The 10184-nt window shown below is 35.9% G+C and overlaps 1 protein-coding gene across 3 annotated transcripts in view; it reads left to right on the top strand.

Annotated features, from left to right (window-relative positions):
• Nucleotides 1–8605: 8605 nt before the first annotated feature.
• The window catches only part of tai (taiman), a 58674-nt gene continuing 57095 nt past the window's right edge, over nucleotides 8606–10184 (top strand). For all 3 annotated transcript variants that reach the window (XM_017240020.3, XM_017240021.3, XM_017240019.3), the window contains exon 1: nucleotides 8606–10016. The gene's annotated coding sequence lies outside the window, so the exon portion shown is untranslated. The remainder of the gene's footprint in view (nucleotides 10017–10184) is intronic.

Here is a 10184-nt window from a genome sequence, read left to right as displayed (position 1 = left end):
CAAATGGAATATATGATTTTATGTTTAAATAAATTAGCCAAGTGCCGATTAAAAAAGAAATGACATTTTATTCGTGGCTTAAATGATAGACGGGTATTTAAAAAAAAATAAACAAAAATGTTTGGGCCCCCCAACCGTATAAACAAATCGTGTTTGTTTCCAAGAGAGTGATACAATTTTGAGAGCTCCTGTGCGTAATTGCATGTAATGGGGACTTTGGCGTTTGCGATAATTCGCAGCACAGACCCCCCAGCACCCCCCACCGCCAGCATATCGTCACACGTCTGCGACACCTGCGTCGGTGCTGTCGCTAAGTTGTTGTTGTTTTTGTTGTTTCTGCTGCTGTCGTCGCCTTCGTCTTTTGTTTATTTGTTGCTGGGCGTCTCGTCGGCAGACGCGTTATAAACAAAAAAAAATAAAATAAAGAAATACCCATACACTCCACTCGAGACAAGGCACACTCGCTCGCGTTGGCAACAAGTGAAAATATCCATACAGTTCCATCTATGTATCTATGTTTATGGGGTTGTGCGAGTGCCGAGTGTGTGTAATCATAAGACGCCGAAGAAAACCCTAAAAGCCAAAAAAAAAAACAAAAAAAAAATCAGCAAAAGACACGGCTTTGAGCCAAAAATTACAATTGAGAAGATACTTGGTTTCAGGTAAGGTTTCGGGTTCTGTAAGGTTACCCTCTTTAGGGGCTAGACCCTATTGGAATGATTTTCTTAAGTCTATTTGGTTAATTTTTTAACTAATTTTTTAAAGAAAATTTTTATTTTCCACTACTAACAAGTCTGGAACATTTTCATTAAATTTTCCTTCATTTTTTAGGTTTTTTTAGCTTGAAGTTTATATTTTTTCAAAAGTATCTTAAGGATAGTGAGCAGTTACCTGTGTTTTCCAAGCTATCTAAAGGATAGGCTGTAGTTTTAAGATCATCATGTACATGCTTATAACTAATTTAAGAGTATTTTTATAATATTTTTATATTTTAAGAGTAAATTTTAAGCAAAATACGAATTATTTTAAAAGAAACCTTAAACCTGTCCTTACCTAAAATAACCCTAAGGTACCTTATCCTTAGGTACCTTATCCTAAGATACCTCAAGTATCTCAAGGTTTAATTCAATCATAAGTATCTGTAAAATATACTTACCAAAAACTACTTTTAATATGGAAGAACTGGAAGTATCTTTAGGATATCTTCTCTGGGAAACCCACACTATCGAGTTATGTTGACTGTTTTTTAATGGCCCACGATGTGGCAGGGTCTGTTTATGGGCCTGGGTGCCTCTTACTTTCCAATCTCTGTCCATATTCATGTGAGCTTCTCCAACAGCTTGGTTGTGTGTGTATCTGTATGCATAATAAAGGCCATTAAAATTAAGTAATTGACGCAACCAGAGAGGCATGTTAAAGGGGGCGGTGGGTAACAAGGCGGGAAAACCGGGAAATATCATTCCTCTCATGAAATTCTTAAAGTTTATTTCCATTCGATGACTACCTTTCGTCATGAAATTGAAGAACCATTTAAAAGCTAATAAAATTCACACTCTTTGGAGGGCCAGGCACAGTGGTTTGCAAAGATACTTGTATATATATTATAGATATATACTTCGAAATCTTGAAGACTTTATTCCACTGTTGGGAGTCCCTTTTGGAATTTAACGGCTTCCCTCGGACTCGCCCTCGGCTATTAAGTTTTTCCTCCTCGCCAGCTTTTCCCGCCAATCTTTTTTGTCTTTTATGAGGAATCCTGGCTCTAATTGTGGGAAACTGGGAAATGGATTTCCATACCCAAGCCCAGGCTTACAGCCAGAAGCAATCAAATGGAAAACGCAACAAGTCAAAACCAGGAGGACTCACAAAAAAAAAATTTGATGGCCAATGGAGTGAAGGTTGCACATCAGAGAACGAAATCAATTTAGAGACTTGGACGTGGGCGTGGATGCCACGGGGAGCTTATCCTGTAAAGTCGGTTCTTGTCGTGGAATTTTCCTCTTTAGGGAGCCACCCATCGAGAACTCTGGGAGAAAACTGTGATCCCTCAATAAAACACATATGCTCTGAGTATCTAAGGATATCCTAATTAGTGTTGTATCTTTTAATCCTTATCCTGAAACAGTCGGAAAATCGGATTATTTTTTAAGATATTCTACTTCAAATGTACAGAAAATTTTCCACAATTCTAAGTAGCTCCTTGTTGGGGATGGGAATCCAACCCATCTGGCATTCAGTAATGTGATTGAAAAGGCTTCTACGCCGGTTGGATGCCAGTTGGATGCCATGTGGCTCCATGGGCGGTTGATGGATTCCATTCACGGTGCTCGTATCCACTTAACTATTGGCTTGAATTGAGGTTGTTGTTGTTGGTATTCCTCTTGCTGCTGCTGACATTTTCATTTTTTTTTTGCTACAGTTTTCCTGCTGATGTTGGATGCTGGATGCTGTATCATTGCCATGTTGTTGACAAATTGTCTAGAACGGAGAGGGGTAGGCCCCATCCTCATCTCTATGGTGGTACTGGCCCTAAAATGTGTGTCAATAAATGTGTGTTAAAAATACCGTTAGGCTGTACTGTGTTCCATGGGTGATATATGGCCCCCAAGAGCCGACTCCTGTTGCGCCCAACAATCTCAGGCGGTGGTCTACCATCCCCAACCCATCTGGATGGCTGGATAGCTGGGACTGCTGGCACAAACAATTTTCAATTAAGCGCACAATCACGATAAATAAATCTCATTGTGCAAAAAGCCAGTTTCATCTACACGAGCTTAGCTTAACTTGGCTTTTCTCTAGATGTACAGCAATTTTCTGCGGTTTTTCCATGAAGGAGGAGGGGAGTGGGTGTGGGTTGGGTGGGATTTCTGCAATAAAACTCCACCCAGGTAGCGGCAGCTATACTGAGACTGCACAATCTTCACAAGCTTCCTCCAGCGGAGCTAACACGCTTTTGCTTCTAGCTGCCAGCTAATGCTCTTCACACAAGCGGGTTAGTTGGTATTATTATCTCGGGGAGTTGGTTAGAAACATGAATCATACAATTAATTACTGGGTTGTGGTGTGAATCCACGTAGATGAATTATAATTTTGATGGAAGCTTAAGACTATGTTTTAAACTAAAGGGAAAGTTAGTAATTAAGCTTATAATTCTTATACAAAATTGTATATATTTTAATTAAGTAGTAAGTATATTAAAAATTCGTTTATTTATCAAGAAAGACTTCCTTGCAATAAATTCTCCTGTTTAAGGTTTTAAGAGCAATATGTTTCTATAATATTGATATATATCCCTACTGCGTGTGGTCTTATAAAAGTATGTATATTTTAAAGAACTCTACAAAATCCAAGCAAATTCAATCAAGCGAAATTAAACAAGATTTCCGTGAAGAGACGGCAGCTCCAGCTCCCTACCAATCTAATGGGTAGAAGAAACCCCAGCCCCCGGTCACCAAATTAAGCAAAACTTTATACATACACCCCCTCCTCGAGCCAAACTTGATTTCGCAGGAGAACATTTCTTATAAAGTAAATAATAAATCAGCGAAGAGACGATATATGAAAAAATAAAAAAGAACAGTATGTATGTATGTACATAAGAAGAGATTCACACACACACACAGACTGACACAAAAGGCCTTTAAAAGATATATCCACATCCATGAGATACTCAACAAAAAGAATCTCCTAAACTTGCCTATAGAAGATTTAGTGGCTGCGTCTTCTGCGTCCTCGATGCTTAGGTAGCTTCGAAAGGAAGTAAACAGGATTTGAGCTTTACCAGGAATCTCTCATGTTTTCATGTCTTGGTTGTGGTGTGTCTTTAACCTTTCGGACATTAGGTACAAAATAGTTTGTTATTTTTGGGCAGCTCTCTCTCCAGTCCGTTTATTTACTTGATGGAAATTCGATATATTTAAATATGTATACTATTATGGAGGGGTTTTATGCTCTTAATAAATTCTCTGAATTTTAATAAATGATAAGACTTGTGTAATTTGAAGACATTATTTTTTCGTCAACTTTTTTTCGTGTGAGAATGTTTTTTAGAAAAGTATCAGAGAACTGTTTCCTGGAATTCTTTGTTGTAACTTTTATGGATATCCATATCCATACCATATTTATTCAATTATTCATTAAAATTGCACTTTGGACCTGGTTGTATGGGCATTTCCTATTTACACTTATCGTGTTGTTTTCGGTTCTCATTTTTGCTTATTTGTTGGGTTGCTGGGTTGCTGGCTTGCCATGCTTTTCTGCACAAGTGCGCAATTATTTGTGCAACATAATTAAAATTTTATTAATTCATAAACAAATGCGCAGAGCGAGTGCGAGTGCTGGCAGTGCTGAGGAGGAAGAAGGACTCGCCAGCCTGCAGTTCAGCCTTTCAGCACTTCATCAACGTGGCTGCTTTTGGGTGTTGTTGCTGCCACTGCTGTTGCTGTTGCTGCCACTGCTGCATCATTCATAAAAAATTCCATAAATGCAGACACAACAACAGCAGCAACATCAGCACGTAGTATAGCTGGCATATACCATTTTCACACCCACTTCCACCCACAGGGCACCTCCAGCCCAGCCCACCTCGTCACCTTGTCAATTTTACATGTGGAGCACGTGTCGCTGCCCGTGTTCAGATGTTGCCACTGGCAATGGCAAATTTTCTTCCTTAACTCTAATTAAAGAGCTCTTCACGGAAACCTCCTTGAACCCTACCAGTAACCTGCATCCATCAGACTTTTAATTTGATTCATTCTAGCTTTTTTTTCAAACTTTCACGGTTGCAACACCTGTCGAACTGTTACCATCAGCATAAATCCAAAATAAAAAAAAAAAATGAATATAAATAAATATGTTAAATATAAAGCTTGCAGCTCGAGAGCAGACACAGAGAAAACCCCTTCGTTGAAAAAGCGAACACGGCAAATATCCCACAAAGTTGATGAAATGCACACAAAACAATATTCAACAAATAACACGAACAAAATTTTAACAAAATATTAAACTAAAAAGGCTGAAAAAAATTTATGAAAAAGGCAATGTGTGTTGAAACTTAGACAAATACAAATTAAAGCAAATAGAAAGAGTGTCAATATTTAAAAAAGTGCCAAACAAAAAATATATATTTGCTTCTCTGGAGTTTCGAACGCGTGTCGGCAACAATGGGAAATGAAACAAAAGGAAATTTTTAATAAAAAGGCTAAGAATTTATACTTAAGTTTGAACAAAGTTAGAGTTTAAAACTAAAGCTTAAACCCAACAAATTTCAAAGAAGTACTTTGATCTTATTTGTTTAAAATATAAGTTTTTAGAGAAAACAATAATAGTTTCAATGTTTTTCCTCAAAAAAGGACTCTTTCACTAGAGAGTTTCGAACTTGTGTCGAAAACAGTGGGAAATGAAACAAAGAAAAATATTGAAACTTGGTACATTTATTTGAACTAAAATATAGTTTTAAATAAAAACTTGAAATGAATATTCCTTGAACTTTTTGAGTACAAAATAAAAATTGTACAAAAATATACACAATAAACAATACATATTATGTGTTCCATAAAAAAAGAACTCTGTTTGGGTCGAGTTTCTAACGAAAAAGAGAAATATAAAAATTTGAGACTTATTTCTAAACTAAAGCTTAAAATGAAAAATAATCAAAATAAAAATCTAAACAAATTATTAATTACTTCAATCTTTTCCGCAAAAAAATCAAGGCAAAGGCCCTGGCAACAACCATTCAAAAATAAACCAAAACACCAAAAATTCAATAATTTTCGCATGAAACGCCTTCGTTTTGGGTTCCTTCCCGACTTTGATTATAAATTTTTGTTGGTCTAGCGTAGCAAAATATACGTAGAGGAGTTTAGAGGTTTAAAAAAAAAAAAGAAAAACGCTAAAGGGGCATAGGTATAGGTATACCGAGTATAATATCGTCTGCAAGCCGACATTTATGGCGTCACGTTGGCAACTACTGGTTTTTGATTTTTATTTTTAGAGTTTGCGGCGCTCTAACAATTCATGGCTTCGTCGCTGGGTTTATAATTGCTTTTTTTAATTCACTTTTTTGGCTTTGCTGCTGGTTTCTTACCTATTTATGGGTACAGCTGATTCCAGAGCAGGTAAAAGTGAGAAGAACCCCAGTCCCCAGTGCCCATCTCAGGGTTAAGCTTTGGCAAAAGTTTTGCTTGGAAATCTGCAAGTGAAGTGGAACACGAGGAGGAGGAAGATCATCTCAGGTTTCTGGGTGGTCAACAAGTGTCACCAGTTCCTAATTCTCTGGTTCCTCTGCCATTTTTCGCTTCTAATTGTTTGTGACATTAACTCTACAAAGTATACAAATTTCAAATAGTCAGCAATTAAAGTATCTTCTCTCCTTGATGTTTCTGCTAGTTTGGCAATGGTTTTTGGTTTAAGCAATTATTTGCATAAAAAAAAAACAAACATTAGGAGGATACAATTGTCATGCATAATTACGGCTCGGAAAAATCCGAAGAAAATCCCATTGGCGGTCCACAAAGAGTTAAGGGTCTTGCCAAGTTTTTTTTTGGTTAAGCTTCATTTATAAAGTTAAGATACATGGAAGAACGTTAGTGGAAGGGAATGACCAAAAAAAAAACTTCAAAATGATGTCATTGGCAAGGGCATTATATTTTTAAGTTTTTTTTTTGTTAAAAGTTAGATACTGCCAATGAAGAAAATAATTTATAAATTTTTCAAGATTTTATATTAGATTTAAAAAAAAAAGAAAAGTATATAAAAACTATAAATTAACTATAAATGCAGGAGAACTAATAAAAGATAGTTTGAAAACTGCCCTATTTAAAATCTTTAGTACAAATTATTAGACGTCTTCAAAAAAATGTCTAAAAATATTTAAAATAAAATCAAAAATACTCTTTAACTAGCTAATTTTTAATAAAAAGATTCCATCTTTTAAACTAAAACCTATTCTAATCCAAAAAATGGCCATAAAAAGTATCTAAATAGCTGCAATATATGTAAAGATACACTACGTAGCCCCCAGAGTTATCTGTACAAGTATGGGTGTAGGAACAGAGCTCTCTAGCACTGCTATTGAAATTGAAGGCGACAACGTTGAGCTTTTCCATTTATATTTCTTTTTTTTCTGTTTATTTTTGTGCCTCGTTTTATTTTGCGTTTTTGCCCCGGCTACAAAGCTACAACTGAGAGCTGTGGAGGTTGCTGTCGAGTCCCCCCCTTTTCTTCTCTCTTACTCCCGGGTCTCTTCTTCTCGTAGTGGGCCCCCCAAAAAAAAACACAACATGTGTTTCGTCATCAAAATTTATTGTTTTTGCATTTTTCTTTAGTTTGCTTTGATTCCTTTCCGCTTGGAGAAATTTTATTTATTAATTATGCTAATATTAGTTACTAAGGATACTTAGTTAGAGTTTTAGATAACATATGGAAAAATATAACGTTTTTTTTTTAAATATCTCATTGAAAAGCTTATTTTGAAAACTACTAATGTCATTTTAAACACTTTTTCAAACATTTCTTTCCAAAATATTATTGAAACTTAAAGAAAATTTTTTTTTTTTAAGAAAATTTATATTTGACTTTATTGATCATTATTTTATGAACTTTCTAGACATTTTTAGGAAAACAAATATTCTTCTATAAATTTTTTAATATTTTAATGACTTTCAATACCATTTCTATTTCTATTCTTAACAAATTCTATAACAGAAATTAAACCCATTCCCCTACAAAATATCTAAAACATCAAATATTTTATCTTTTATTCTTATTACCAATAATGGCTTCCTGAAAACATCACTTTGAATTTCTCAAACCTCGATTGTGTTTTTGTTTTCAACAAGCCGCCGCCATTAAATTTCAGCAAAGCCACAACAAAAACAGTGTTGATTTTGTCCTCGTAGATTTGCTTTTGCCTTTGGGCTCTTTATTTTTTTGTTTTTGTTTTTGTTTTGGTGGTGGGGAGCCCAAGCGAAAATGCCGGCACTTTGGTGAGCATTTGGAGCCTCTCCTGGCCAAGACACCAAGAGTACAAAATCGGCCAATAAAGATGGATCCGTCTATACATCCCGCTCTTATTGGACTGGGCGCAGGCGGTGGAGTGAAGAGACTAGCACTACGGCCCCCCATTTTGACACTTGACACAGTCCAAAGAGCGGTCGTGAAGAGAGCGGCGTGAGAGCAAAGAGAGCCTTGCACTATGGAATAGATCTGATTTGGATTGAAATAAATTATTACTATGAGAAAGAAAGTTATCATTTGATTGATTTAATCCTCTCAAATCTATATCTACTCTGTATTAAATGTTTTTTTTAAGCTTTAAAGATCTATTTTATAGTCTACCATAAAATAAATCTTAAAAGTATGTTTTTAAATGTTATTCTTCCTATTAAATTCACTAAAAACTTTGCTCAGAATTGCCTTAATTATAAATTAAAATTTCATAGCCTATAATAATTAAACAGATATATTTATTTTAAACAAAACTTCACTAGTCAGAATTTATTAGCAAAAATCTTAACATTGCCCATTGTGCGGCGAGCACGTCACACAGCTGGTGGATATCCGTGAGATACTTTTCGGTTCGAGCGTGAGATACTTTTCAGTTCGAGTTTGTATTTCGTTTGGTGAGGTTGCCTGGGCGCGGGAGCAGATACAATATTCCACTGCGAGTGCTCATTCTCGTGCTCTGTTCGCTGTCGACGTGTCTTTCATTCTCGGTTCTCGTCGTCGTCGTGCGTGTCTGTCCCCCCCGATCTTATTTACCTTTTCCGCAAATCCCAACTGCCAACTGCTGAAATCGACTGGAGTTAAGCGTATCTTGCAGATACAAAAGTGCGTAGAACGTAGCAGCAAAGAAAGAAAAGTTGGCGCAGCCCAAAAAAAAAAAAAAGAAAAGAAAGAAAGAAAAGAAGCAAAGCAAAGTGCGCGTGTGTGTGCGTGTGTGAGTGCGTGTTTTGCCCGTTTCCTCTCCCTTTGGGAGATACTCTTCTTGTATCTTTATCTGTTAGATAGCTAGGACAGACTGAAGAAGCTCCAATAAAATAATTGGTAGATTAGGCCTGTTTTTTAAATAATCCAAGAGGTGGGATTTTTGAAACAAAAATTTTCATCTGCGTTTCGTTGCGGAATTTTTTTGTGTGGCGTTCCACTAACCAGCGTTCCTGCTCTCCATCTTCATGCTCCCCAACTCGCGTTCTCGCTCTCTTAAGCGCCCCCCCTACCCCCCAGTTGAAATCGCTCTCCTGTGTCGCTTTGCCGCTTTCGGGTTTCATAATTCAATTGTCGGGTTTTTTTCTTCGGTTCGTACGCTTTTCGGTGCGCTTCGTTTTTTTGTCGCTTTCGATTGCGTATCTTTATTTATATTTTGTTTCGTTGCCATTCCGTTTCGCCCGATCTGAATTTTAATTGCCCACTTTATGGAAAATTCAAAATACACGATAGTCCATCATATGCCTGCTGCCCTTCTTCCATCCCCACAAATACTAATAGTTTCTCTCTTCTCTTCGGCAGTTTGTCTGCTAAAATACTATATGATTTCCCCAAGATCTTCGGTCTAAATACCATATATACATATATTTATTTTGTGCAAAACAAATACAACAAAAATACAAATAAAAACCATAAATAAAATCAAGCTAGCCTTGGCAAAAAAAAAAATCATCATTGAAAATTATATTTAAAAATCGATAAAAAATACAAATATATATTTCTACACACAACGGTTTCACTTTGCAAGTTGTATACAAAATAAAAAAAATACAAAAATTAAATGGAATAGTTACAGTTATTCAAAAAATTGATCAATTATTTGGGCCACAAGTAGAGCCCCCAGATAAATTTAAAAAAAAAGTGCAAATCAGTGTGAAAATAAAATAAAAAATTATAATGCCGTCAAACAAACTAATTAAAAATGGATTAACGCATTTAATAAAATAATTTGAGAAATAATTATCAATGGGATTATACTTGAGATCGTCGAAAGTACATCAATTTTTGAATAAAATTCATTAACTTTAAAGGTAAGATATTGAGAAAAAGAACCGAGTTATCAGACCTATAGAGTCTCGATCGATTAATAATCATGGAGAACTGAGAATGCAAGGCACCATCGACAGAGTCTATTACATAACAAAACGTGAGTCGAGGCCCGCTGCTCGGTTCAGTTAGAATTCTTTTGCTAATACCCG

This window comes from Drosophila bipectinata, chromosome 2L (genome assembly GCF_030179905.1).
Source record: "Drosophila bipectinata strain 14024-0381.07 chromosome 2L, DbipHiC1v2, whole genome shotgun sequence".
Classification (NCBI taxonomy): Eukaryota; Metazoa; Arthropoda; class Insecta; order Diptera; family Drosophilidae; genus Drosophila; species Drosophila bipectinata.
Note: the sequence above shows the minus strand (reverse complement) of the source record. Positions and strands in the feature narration are given on the sequence as shown.